The 13,748-nt window shown below is 41.2% G+C and overlaps 1 protein-coding gene and 1 long non-coding RNA gene across 8 annotated transcripts in view; one reads left to right on the forward strand and one right to left on the reverse strand.

Annotated features, from left to right (window-relative positions):
• Positions 1-13,748, forward strand: part of FSTL4 (follistatin like 4) — a 776,177-nt gene that overhangs the window by 492,316 nt on the left and 270,113 nt on the right. The gene's annotated exons all lie outside the window — the stretch shown is intronic.
• On the reverse strand, positions 3,077-5,771 carry LOC140916492 (uncharacterized). Its single transcript, XR_012160528.1, has 3 exons — positions 5,679-5,771; positions 4,203-4,242; positions 3,077-3,147 (listed from the first exon to the last, which is right to left on the reverse strand). It is a non-coding gene; the product is annotated as an uncharacterized lncRNA (long non-coding RNA).

Consider the following 13,748-nt stretch of genomic DNA (forward strand, 5'->3'; position numbering starts at 1 on the left):
TAAAGGGGTTTTCCCTTCCCTTTATATTTATGACACTCCCTGAGAGGAGGGAATTGGGAGGCTGGCAAATCCAGATGCGGGGAAGCCAGGAAAGTAGGAGAAAGCTCAGGGAAATAGCAGCAATGGATAGCAGTGCAGGCCTTGCCTGCTAACTGGAGGGCCCCTGAGCTTGAACTTGGAGTAGAGGGCAGGCTCCCCTACTAGCCCTGGGGATCTGGCACAGACCAAGCAGAGGACTGTGGATTGTCTGGGACAATTTTTCTTGGAAAGACTTCAATACCCTGAAAGCTTCCTGCTTGCTGTGCAGAGTTGGGGGGAGGGGGCGGTGATGTCAGGGTGTCCCCCTCCCCCTGCATCCCCCTACCTACGTACCCCATCTCTGCAGAGTTCTGGGGGGGATGCGGGACACAATAGGGCTCAAAAGTGGGACAGAGCTTGCTGGTGGCTGCTACTGTATCTGAACAAGCAGGGTTCAGACTGGTGAGTGCCAGTCTACTTAAAGGAGCAGTGCATGACACACACACACACACACACACACACACACACACACACGTAGTGGTGGTGTTGTTATTTCTTGATACTTCCTGCAATGCACATATATTCTCTGTAATTTTATTTTTTCAAAGTGTGTTATTTTAGTTTTTTGACTGGTCTGTGCATTTCATAATTCTTATTTCTCTCTTATGCTTAAATTTAATTCTTTGAGTAGTGAGTTCTAAAATGCCTGACCTGGCTGGAGTAATTATCCCTATGATGACTTTTAAAAAATATATATTGTATCTAGGTTTTTTGTTTCTATTGATGGCGCACATCCACACATTATCTTGATAATTTGGAATAACAAAATTCATTCCGCACACGGATGGAAAAAATTAGAGAGAACATTGCGATGGTCCACTCCAGTCAGGTCTTCAGTCATCATCTCTCTCTGGGCAGAGACCCTTGTTTCACTATCTTCTGACCAGGAGTTCTAAGCTTCCTGACATATACTGTCAAACCAGCAAACCAGACTACCTAATGACCAACCCCTGTGTATTGCTTTCTCTCTCACGTCTATGGACTATGTATTGCCAATGGTTACAAGGTACCACATAGCTCTTTCTCAGCAAGTACATTTATTCATATGGCAAAAAAAAAAGCAGTACAGAGGAAAAAAAGTTTTCTACACACTGACTAAACACTTACCAGAGGTCACCCCAAACTCCAACACAGGTGTTGTGGTAGGTGGCAGTCTTTCCAATCCTTCAGCAAAGTTTGGGGTCCCCCTAGGAACCAAGATCCTGTCAGTTTGTTGAATCAAAGGAAGACCAGGAGTTTGTTTAAACTCCTCCATTTATTCCAAAAGCCCTTTCTTTATTTCATGACCTCTGGAAAACCCAACTTCAACCAGTGTATGCAAACCACCCTAGGGTGGTACTTCTCTGAGGTTGTTTATGGTTTCACCCCCCGACTTGCCTTAATCACCACCCACATACAGTGGAACACAGTCATACATAAATCATTCATAAATTTAATACAGTGGTCCCCAAAGATATCACATGGGATTGCAGCAGCTTTGCATTAAACAAGAGGACAAGGGGCTATTTAGAAGGGAGTTTAGGCTGTTAGGACACAGAGGTCAGAATCAATGTTGATGCAACTGTCATCACAGAAAATAGAAACAAAACAAAACACAGGTTTGGATAATGAAATATATGCACAATACAGAATAGCATCTTTCGCCACAGCAGCAGGTGTGCCAAGCTGCTCATCATGAGTATCTCTCCATGTACACAAAGAATTACTGAGTCTTCTGTTCTGTACATCACACATAATCACAGATAATCAGGAAGGATGATTATAATCTAGGAAATTTATAGTCAAATAATAAATTCAGACAGCAGCAACAGGGTTAGAGACACCTTCTTCCTGGTCTGCAGCCAGTTTCCCTTCTCTAGTTGTGAATATGAAAGCATTATTAAATCTGACTTGTGGATGGGCAGACTATATGCACCAAGTGCCTGCTGTGTGCCCGGGAGTTTACATACTCCCTGCAGCCACAGGATAGTGCAACTGCTGTCACTGAGTAAATGAGCCATACTGGCTTCAGTAGAACACTTGGTGTAGGCACAGCTAGGGAAGGAACTGGAAAAAATATACCATGAGGCTTTCTGAACATGGAAATATATTGGGGAAGGGGCAGAGGAGAGAGAGAGAGAGAAATCTTATCAAACTCCAGAAATGTAGCTGATAAATTATTATAGTAATAATAATAGACATTTCCAAGAAGCATTTTAGCTTTTTTTAATTAATCTTGGACTTCTACAGTGAGATTTTCAAAATGTTCAGTGTTGGCCTAGTAAAACTCCCATTGCCATCAGTTAGAGCAGAGTTAGGTGATCCCTGCACTTTTTTAAAAATCCCCCCCCCATTTTTCCTTTGGTATAATGCCCCCAATTGGTATTTTTCAGAGCTTAAATAAAAACACAGAATAACCTATTACAAAGCACAGACGCTAAGCAATTAAATGAATTATGTAGCATTTTATTGGCATCCTCTATATTTCTGTTGGCATCTTGCAGAGACATATCGGATCAGTAAAATGCAGGCTCCACTGTAGATGTCACTTATGATCAGTAAAGACCCTACTTATTAATTTAGCAAATACAACAGCTAGAACTAGCAGACTTTCCCATGGCATTATGTCTTGATATGAACAAGTCTTCCTAAATTTGAATAAATAGCAATGATATGAGGTCACAAGGATAACAGATGACACAAGCAGGTGTGTATCAACCTAGGGACAGTTGTATTTTTAGCATTACACCAAAATTGGCTTCAGCAACCTATGAAAATAGTCATTTTGCAATTGTTTATTGGGTGCTATAGATCAATAAGTTGAGCAGTACAAATGACTGGAAAATAGATTTAGTTATTGTAAAACAGCCAGGGAAATTGACATGTCTTTTGGACTCTGATTTAAGTTTTTGTATACATTGTTCATCCAATAAAATGTGATTGCAACATCCCTTTTTAAACACAAGTTTGGGACCCAATCCTGCAAAGTGCTGAGGGTCCCAAATCCCACTCCAGCTTACCTTGCAAGATGAGGCCTTTATTAGGAAGAGGATCTCCCTTCCGGCATTTACAGTTTTTGAGGAAAATCATCTAGATCCAAATAGAGAGACTTCTACATTAGTGTATAATTGATGTCTCAGGCACAATAATTACCCAATTTGTTCAGACAAAAGGCTAAAGCAGTGGATTTTCTGGGTCCTTAAATGTTGTGCAAAGCCTTGAATTTCAGAACTGAGCAAAAGTCTGGCAATCTAAACTCTTAAACCTCATTAATTTGGTCTTTTCTTAGTGCAGTGAATTTTTCTCCTTTTTACTCACTTGAGAACAGCATAATTTTGCACATACACTTTCATCAGTACCGAAAAAGCTGTCAATCTTTCACTATACAACTGTGTGTGAACTCAATGATTAAGCATTGCTCAGCATGACAGTGAGTGAACCCAGCTTAAAGTCCAACCTCATGAGTACAGCTCGCGTGGATTTCATAGTCTTCCATGACACAACACAAGAGGACCCTAATTGTGATTCCTGAGCCTACAGTTCCACAGCATTGGCTGTATGAATCTCAGATACTGACCTCCCTTGCCACAGCTCATATGTCATACCTCCGTAACTAGTCACACTGCAGCAGTTCCATGGACTGCAGACTCATTGCCATAATTGGTACATAAATCACACACACAGGAGAGCTGGGACTAGAAACTTGGTCCTCAAGCTCCAGAAACACACGTTCTCCATCATGTAAGCCAAAGGAACTACCATAGTGATGGATTCTGCGATCTTTAAGCTCTTTGTTTCTGTGACTTGTCCCACTGATTTCAAATTGTATCGTATGATTTCAGTGGAACTTTTCAGTTAAATAAGTGCTACTCAGGACAAGTAAGGGTAGTAAAAATGGCCTTTAGCTAATAGTAATGGTAGGTCACTCACCTATTATTCTGTAGACACTTACTTCCTCACATCCTGCCAGTAAACTACAAAACACAAATATCTAATGATATACTTTCCTGCCTCAGTGATATGCACCAACCATTCAAGGGAAACCTAAAACTGTCTTTTAAGTCAATGGACTAAGTCTGAATTTACACTACTGTAACTGGAAACAAAATTTGTTTCAATGTCCTTCAAGAAATATTAAAATGTACCTTGTTGATGAGGGAGATATTGTCCTCAATCGGATTCTCTCTGGAAGCAAAAACAATCAAGACTTTAAAAAGAAACAATAAGAGACTGTTTTACCAGCCAGCGACAGACAGCTGAGTGGAGATCACAGGAGTCCACGCCATTTCATCAGAGCTGGATGAACTTTAATAAAAATCCCCTGTTGCCATTGGAAGGCATGTAGAAGCAGAGGAAGAGTCAGAGAGAGGGAAACATTCATTTAAAAATCAGGAGACTAGTCGAACAGGGAAGGAAACTAATTTACACAAAGCCTTCACCCTCCCTTCATTCGCTCTTCGTGGTTAAAGACATGGTTTCTGTAGATTTCATTAGGGGTAGGCTTGGATCCAGATCCAGATTTTCACAAAGTTCAGGGATCTTTGGGTACAGGGATTTGATCTGGTCCCATTTGAAATTTTTATGTTAATATAAATTTTCCAAAAAAAAAGAGATTTCACATTTTGGAATTGCTACTGCAGATGGTGAATGATGCAAAACATGTAAAATTCCATTGCAGAAGACAGAGAGGCAGATAGAGTAAGTAGTAGTTTGCCCAAGAGGTAGAGTTTTGGGGCCCAGATATAAAAGCAACCAGCTCATAAAGAAACCCAACACACCCATTAGTTTAATGCTGCCAGTTTGAAATCTTGTAATTTACTCACTTCCTTCCAATCTGCTAATATTAATAATAAATTATATATTAATAACTTGCTAGCATCCACAGCATCCCCCACAGACAGTAAGACCCATTCCCTGTGCCAGAGAGCTTGCAGATTCACAATATAAATGGGCAAGACAAACACACAGCACAGTAGCAGAGTGTCCAAGGTAACTAGAGTCACTCAGCTTCTTAGTAACTTATTTTTTCTTCCTGCCCACCCCAATATCCTTCTCCTTCCCTGCCTCTTCCGAGGTGCCCCAGCCAACTTGCTACCCCAGTTTTCTCATCTTCTGTGCTGCCCACTCCACCCTATAGATACAGGCTCAGTCTACATCTGGTGCCTGTTGCCAAATGCAACTTTTTTTGTGACGCTTCCCCCTTTTATACTTTTTTGGTGGCATGGGTTACACAGTGGTCTCCTTAAGATCCTGAGCAAGCTACATCACAGCTATCAGTGTAGGAGGGGATGCAAGTTCTGCATAGCACTTTTTTTTTTTTAAAGAAAAAGCTACTTCGTTCCAGATAACTGCGAAAGCCAAGCGAGCCCCCCATGGTGTGTACAGGGTTGCCAGATTTGTAATATTTAAAAACCAGCAGGCGTGCCGGAACTTTCCCTGCCCCTTCTTCTCATTTCCAGCACTTCTCATTTCCAGCCTCTTCCCCCAGAAGCTTTGCCCCGGCCCTGCCTCTTTCCCCAAGGACCCGCCCCTATTTTCTCCTCTTTCCTCCCTCCCCCCAGTCACTCGCTGCTTTCCCCCTCTCCTCCTCCCCCCCCCCCCCCCCACCAAGTCGAACTCACCTGCGGAGTTGTGGCTGGGAGCTGCAGCTGCTGAACGTGGGTAGGAGGTGGCCCCGGTTGATTAGGGGATGGTGCAGGTGATGACTGGCACCTCCCTGTCTCCCCCGCCTGCAGTAACTGGATTTAGGGTGTCCGATCAGTAGATCTGACAGGATACCTGGCAACTCTAGCATGTGTATAACATGCTGAGCCGGATTGTCCTCTCACCTTCGCTAGTGCGAGGCAGGAATAACTGCATTAAAGTCAATTGAATTACACCAATGATTGCAAGAAGTGCTGGAGGGAGAAAAGAATCCAGCTCTCTGAATCTTGAGATTCATAGTTTTGTATGGAAGGCACAGTTGCTAACCTGCTATCAATGTAATTTAGTAGCAGAACACACAAACAGAGCCTTATAAGGTGTCATGGGCCAGGATCAACATGATGAGGTTAGCACTGGAGTAATGCTAATGCAGAGAGTGAGCTGTAACATTGATGCAGTAACCGTTAATTATTTCACCTACAACCATAAGGTTGACTGTATCACAACCTCTAATGGTAATAACTCTTGCTGTATGCATAACCCTTGTTCTGGGAATCAGAAAACCTCTTTTGTCATACCAGGGTCAGAAGCTGCTTTATATTCCCTGCATGCAGGCTCTGATTCATACTTGAAAGTTGCTCTGAGAGTGCTTTGCTGCAGACCCAAGTCATGGTTGGCAACATTATGCACTGTCATCTTCCCTCCAGCATCAGGAGGGAATAAGGCTTTAATAGCAGTTACATTGGCTCTGTTTTGCTCTGCTCTGCCAAGAGTCTTTCATGATTTGCAGGCATGTTGTGGCAATGGGCAGCACAAAGGCTGCCTCCTCTTCAAAGGAAGCATTTTTATTTTCAAGGTAAAAGGAATTTCAAGAATAAAAATGAAACTCTCAGGACCAATAGTGATGAGGAGTAAAACTGCACTCAGATATTAGCAATCGACGACAAGACCATACCTGTCTCTGTGTGGGTTCTATGCTCTGATTAATCCATGGAATTTAAAGTCTAGAAGTCACACTCAGTGCAAATAGAAGAAGCTAAATAAACAATTTCACCATTTTGTTTTGATTTCTGAACATTTTGGTTCTCAAAGAAAGAAAAGCATATTTTTGTCTTATTTCATTCCATATCTCCTTCAAAAGCATGTGCTTTACTGGCTCACTTTTAGCAGACTGTGCTGAAGAAAATATGATTAACTGGATATTTTAATTAGCTGCTACTGTGTTCTTTAGTATGGCTTGATTAACTAATCTGATTACTCAGTCTTTATTTGTATGTTTTCCATCAAAGGAACACCTTAGTGTAAAGGCAGGTTGCAAACCTCAGAAGACTAGTCATATCATTTGCGAGAAAAAACTCAGCAATGCACCTACCCATCTCCTTTCTCCTCCTCCCCAAATGAACAAATTAGGAAAAGATATTGTCACTTATAACAAGAGTGAAAGAACTGGACAACAATAGATTAATAATTAAGACAAAGTGTGGAAAGGATGAGAAGATTGGAAGAAGAAAAAGAAAATATTTATTAAAAGATCAGATCGTTGAAGTGTCTGCTGAGAATTATCTGTGACCAGGAGGCTGGTAAAACAGGAAGACAAACACGTGTGTGGACACTCTGATACATGCAAACCTTTCACCCTGGAAAAGTGCCCCTCTATACACTTTTTCTCTAGATTAGTTTCTGTCTTCCTCCCTGTCATTAAGATGAGGCATTCAGGAATGCTGATTGTTATTTCTAACTGTCACAAACCAGTCTGCTGTAAAACCTGGCTTTGTAAATGTGTTAACTGTATGTTCTTCAAAAAAGACTTTCCAATATAAAAATGACACTCTCAATGCTGCCACCCTACATAAAACCCTAAAACACAAGTATAAAAGTAGTGTAAACCCCTAAAATACATAGGCCATGTCTCCACTAAAAAGTTAAGTTGACCTAACTGCATTGCTCAGGAGTGTGACAAATCCTCATTGCTGAGCAATGTAGTTAAGCTGACCTAACCACTGGTGTAGACAGTGCTAGGCTGACAGAAGAATTCTGTCAACCTAGCTCCTGCCTCTTGGGGAGGTGGATTAACTACAGAGAGAATCCATCCCACCATTGTAGCGAGTGGCTCCACGGAAGTGCTACAGCGGGGCAGCACTGTGCTGCTGTAGTGGGTTAAGTGTAGACATAGCTGTAGACATTAAGAAGTCTAAAAAATAAGTCTCTTTAGCCGCTGTCACCAGGTGGTACAACTCCAGAAGTCAGCAATCATTAGTTATTTAAACTGATGCAAGAAATCTGAGAGCTATTTTCAATCTCTCTTGTTCAAATGATAATTGAGGGAAGGGGCAGATAGTCATTTAGAGAGGCTGGTGGAATACTTGATCATAGTTTAGGAGGTAAATCAATCCCTCACCTCTTCAGTTGCAAAACAAATTAAATAAATTGCTTGGCTAGCAAATATGACAAAGGTTAGTCCAAGAGAACAGGTACAACTGGCACTTATTTCGGAGCAGAAGGGGATTACATGAGTTACCCACTCTCCCTAACTGAACAGTTATCTGGCTTGAAAAAGAGCAGCGCTGGAGTCAGCTGCAGCATGAGTTTGAGTGGCTGATTTTAGACAAATGAGACTGCATGAAATGGTGGTCAGTAAATCACCCATCCATGGAGGCTAGAATTAGGGATATTGCAGAGCTGATTTGCAAACCTGAATGAGGTTTTCCAGCAAACCACTCATAAAATCCATTGCTGCATTTGATTGCAGTTACCATGCTGTCTTCACAAAATAGGTAATTTCACTTTCCACAACATTATGATACTGTATGCAGAAGAGAAATGTATGATCTGACAGAGTGCGTGTTAGAAAATAATACCCCAGGCTGGTTTCTTTGTCAGAGGAATTGTGGTGACTCCTGCAGGTTCCCATGGAGTAAAGTATCTTTAGTAGTACCAGACTGCTATTGTCCTATGACTGTGACAATGAGACTGACCCTAGTGTCACCGCCTGTGACAATGAGACTGACTCGTGTAGCGTGAATTAGTGTTAATAGTCTGAGAACCTGATGTTGAGTTGTACTGGCTACATATGTTCCTCTCATTTCCAGCACTGCTTTACGCCAGACCAAATACCTACCTCATTGGTGTTCTGTATCGGTGCCATCTTCTCTTCTTCTTAGGTCTTTTGCAAATTGTTGCAGATGCAGTTGGCAAAATTAATTTGTATAGGGCTGTGCAACATCCTGTAATGTGTCTGAAGACTTCCTGAATTGCATATGACGTCCTACTTTGAATTCTGCCTAAATTGGAAAGGAGCTCTAGAATATAGTACATTCTGGGGAGTGCTAGATTTTTTCAGATGTGGGAGAAAAGCACCTGACTATATGTGGATTTAGGACGATTTTATATTTGTTACTTCTGTATGACCTTGATTTGTTTTACATGTCTTCGGTAGCCTTTCATAATATTGATCGGTTGGTATTACCAATGGTATCTTAAACCACAGTGATTTGTGCTACAGTATCAGTATTAGCAAGGTGAGAACCACCATTAGAAATATCCTCAGGTTGGGAGACTCTAGGAGCACATGAGGATGCGTAACCACAAGTAATATACTCACACTCATATACATGAGAGTGTCAACTCCTTTTTCCTTATTTGCACTTTGACTCCCATGAATTTTAGGGTGCCCCATTTCTCATAGGCTACCCCCTTAGTTCCCCTTATTCTCACTGATGTAGACATCAATGAGTTACCATAGCAATTTGAACTTAATACAGAATCCCCCAAAGGGTACTATCTGGGGTCTTGCGTATTAACTGGCTCTTTGCGGCATATTTTCCAGTCTATTCCTGCATAGCTTCCAGAACATCAGCACTTTAACACATCTTTTTTCTGTAATCTTATACTTTACTGGCATGGGGTTATCTCTCAGTCAACTAGTCATGCCAATCTCTTTGAGGCCTGAGGCCTTTTATGACCATGCTATGATCTTGTAGGCCTGTAGGCCTTGCATTACAGCCTTATCATAATAACTAATGCACACGCATCTTTGATACATACGTATTAGCCCTAGATCCCTGTGGTGTGAGCTACACTATTTAGCTACACTTCTCTATTTTTTTGTTTAATAATTTTTAGTGAATAGAACTTTATTGTAAGATATTCACTATAATATTTTTTCCCTCAGATGAAAAATGTTGATGAATTTATGTAATGAAAATGCCAATCTTTATGAATTCTGTAAATTAGCATACAAATTATTAAATTAAAGCAGCCCAGTACTGATCAATAAGAAGATGTGATTTGGGGCTTTTCACAGCCACGTTGCAGTTATTTATTACTGTAAGACGAGGTTTTTATCCTTGACTAAACAGGGATATTTAGGAGAATTTAAAGCCTAGAGATTGAATTCAGGTGCAGTAATGACACTCAGAATTTCAATATAGTATTAAATCCCCTGCAGCCAATAAAAACTCATGTCTGTTATTAATAAGATCAATAACTTTTGATTTATAAATACCTTTCCCTGTTGTCACAAAGAAATACTCTGAACATAACAGTAAATTTAAGACTCTAACACATGAAAACCTCATTTGTTTTAGCAAAAGCAAATTAACATGACAATGATTAGAAAAACCTTAAAAGTAAGATTTAAAACGTCTGAAAAAATGTGTCTTTAAGAAAAACAACACTTTTCTCAGCCCAGAGTCTGAATTTTTATAAGGAAAGAAGCAATTCTCAGCTTGAATGAACTGTGAAACATTTAAAAATAATTGCCATTAGTGTTTTTGGAGGCTACCTTAGCATAAAATGGCACAAGGTATGACAGTATGCAGCTCGGATTTATTGTAAGAGATTATAAACCAGTTTTCAAACTGCTGTAATACCGGACATAAATTAGAAAAGCATGACATTGCTAAGCAGGTGGCAAGAATTTAGCAGATTGGCTAGACAGGTGGTAAGCTCTGACTATTGCTTACCATGCAAAACTTACACATTTCACTGTTACCTTGTCCTTCACTTCCCATCCATCCCAGTCTGTCTGCTTTGTTCACCTGTTGTCTTTTGTTATAAAGAGGATTGTAAACTCTTTGGAGAAGAACTGTATTGCTACTTCATATTATCTGTTCAACACCTAGAACAATAGGGTTTTGATCTCTGAATGGGACTTCCAGGCACTAGCACAATACAAATTATTATTATTTTATGTATTAATATTATTGCAAACGTTGAAACATTCTTATCTTTGTAGTTACTTTTCTTTTACCTTTTTTCGTTTTGGGAAGAAGGGACAGGTTCTTTGTAGTGGTAAAAACAGGATTAAAACAAGATAAAGATCTAAAAGCTGACATTAGAAAATAACTGTTTAAATTGCGGCCCTCCCCCCCCAAAAAAAACAAAAACTGTGGGCATAGTCGTATTAAGAAGCAGGTATTTTTCTACAAGAGTCAGATAATTGTTTGCAGAAATGGGTACTTTTACACTCCGTTATATGATTTGTACAGGCAGCAGATTTACACCCAGAAACAAATCGGGAGCCAACTTTTGAAAAATTGACCATTACTCCCTTAGACTACTGTACAACTAGACAAAATAGGGATATTATATACTGAACATTCCTTGCTTCTCTTGATAAACAGTACCCTTCTTAAAAAGATTAGAATTCCCTTTTGCAGATAGCTTCTAGTGGACATCATCTCAGCAATCATAGGGGAAATGCTTACGAACAAATTTTTTTCTGCTTATTCTGAAACACCTTTTTATACACTTGCTGACTAAAAGGATGAACATCTGGTTTATGAGATGAGATGTTGGTGGAGCTCACATATGGACAGCGCACGTATACAAATGTCTTGTTGATAATACCTTACAATTACAAAATGCCTGTATTTCTAGACTGCAGTGATATTCAGAAACTACATGCAGAAATTACTTCACCTGCTACTAAAATACAACTGGCTCTGGAATGGAACATTCAGAGCGCAAAACAAAATTATATAACCATTTGGCATACGAATAAAGATTAATAGTGCATCCAATTGAAACGTCAAGCTGAATTTGGTAGGCAAAATGTGGTTATTACCCAAAGTGGAATTTGTCTTAGGCAGTGGGGTTACATCCTGTGTGATAGTCTCAGAGGATTTGTAATGATCTGAAACAGTGAAATCCTATCTTTTCTACCTCATCTGAGGGGCAGAAGGGAGAGAACCAGCTAAACTACCGTCACCAGTTCTTGCAGCATTCTGGGATTTCATTGAGGAGTCTCTCATGCAAAAACTAACCAGGAGGTTAGTTAGACTTTTGAGGGTCATACACTGCTTATTCCTGTCTGTGCTCTCCTGCACCGAGCCAGAGCCAGGACCAGGAGCAGGGCTGTGACCAGGGGGTGGGGAGGAAGAAGACACAGACAGGGGTAAGGTTGGGTAAGGAGTAAGGCTGTTCTGATTGGTATTGATGCAGGAATACAAAACTAATTTCAACTGCAGACAAATGACTGTTCAGATTTACTCCAACTGCTGCTGATGAGTATTAATGTGTCATTTCAGCATATTTTATTTACGCTCGTAACTGCTATGAGCATCAATCCACTTGCAAATGTCAAAGGCATTTACATGAGAACATGCCCCAAGGTGTCTGACATAGCTCAGTCCTAAATTGTGATATGGAATAGGTACCAAAAAGTAACTTAGGTTGTGAAGAGAAAAGTATCTTCAGATTATGGCAAGCTTTAAGAAAGGACAAAGAACAACCCAAGATGCTCAAATGAGATTTCAGAAAAAGCTGTTAAAAAACCTATCAATCAAGATACCTCAGTGCTGCTCTGTGTAAACAAAAATTAGAACTGGAGACTTGCAACCAGTAGGAAATCAAATCTGTGACTTAAGGAAAAGCTGAGATTCCCCAGCAGGAAGTAGAGCTCCTTGCCAAATGCAGCAAAGTAAAGTTTGTCTGTGCCGAGTAAGTAACAGAGAATGTTCAGCTGCATTTCAGAGAAGACGGGTTGCTCTAAAGAGCCTCTAAGCAAAGCACGAGAGAGGATGCCTAACCTATGGAGGAAAACCTTGAGCTTAGTTGCTGATTGTTGGGAGTTCTTGTGAGCTAGCTGAAAAAGCTCAGCCAAGGAAGCATGTCTTGTTTCTTGTGCACCATATGGGATGAGAGGTAAAGAAAGGTTTCAGAGTAGCAGCCATGTTAGTCATTCGCAAAAAGAAAAGGAGTACTTGTGGCACCTTAGAGACTAACAAATTTATTTGAGCATAAGTTTGAGCATTTATTTGAGCTACAGCTCACTTCATCAGATGCATTCAGTGGAAAATACAGTGGTAGAGAAAGTGTTCACTGTTGCTTGCTCGCTTGCTTACAATAACTACATTTTAAAGATGAATTCATAGATTGGTGAAATTTTAGAGATTCTACACAAAATGAGGCACAAAAATTAGATTTGCCAACTTTCTAATTGCACAAAACACCCTTGCCCCACCCCTTTTCTGAGGCCCCACCCTCACTCACTCCATCCCCCCTCCCTCCATCACTCGCTCTCCCCCATCCTCACTCACTTTCACTGATCTGGGGTGGAGGGTGGGCTCTGGGATGGGGTCAAAAATGAGGGGTTCAGAGTGTGGGAGGGGGCTCCTGGCTGGGAGTGAAGGAGTGGGTGCAGGAGTGGGTGCAGGCTCCGGCAGGGAGTGTGGGATGCAGGAGAAGGCTCAGGGCAGGGGTTGGGGTGTAGGAGGGGGTTTGGGGTACGGGCTCCAGCTGGGTGGCACTTATCTCAGGCAGCTCCCGGTCGGCGGCACAGTGGGGCTAAGGCAGGCTCCCAGAAGTGACCAGCACATCCAACTTCTAGGTTCGGGGCCAGCAGGTGCCGCCTCTGCAGCTCCCATTGGCCACGGTTCCCAGCCTGCTAGGGTGACCAGATAGCAAGTATGAAAAATCGGGACTGTGTGTGTGTGTGTGGGACGCGGGGTAATAGGCTCCTATATAAGAAAAATCCCCAAATATCAGGACTGTCCCTATAAAATCGGGACATCTGGTCACTGTAGAGCCAGTGCTGGAGGGCGGGG

Source organism: Lepidochelys kempii, chromosome 8 (genome assembly GCF_965140265.1).
Source record: "Lepidochelys kempii isolate rLepKem1 chromosome 8, rLepKem1.hap2, whole genome shotgun sequence".
Lineage (NCBI taxonomy): Eukaryota > Metazoa > Chordata > Testudines > Cheloniidae > Lepidochelys > Lepidochelys kempii.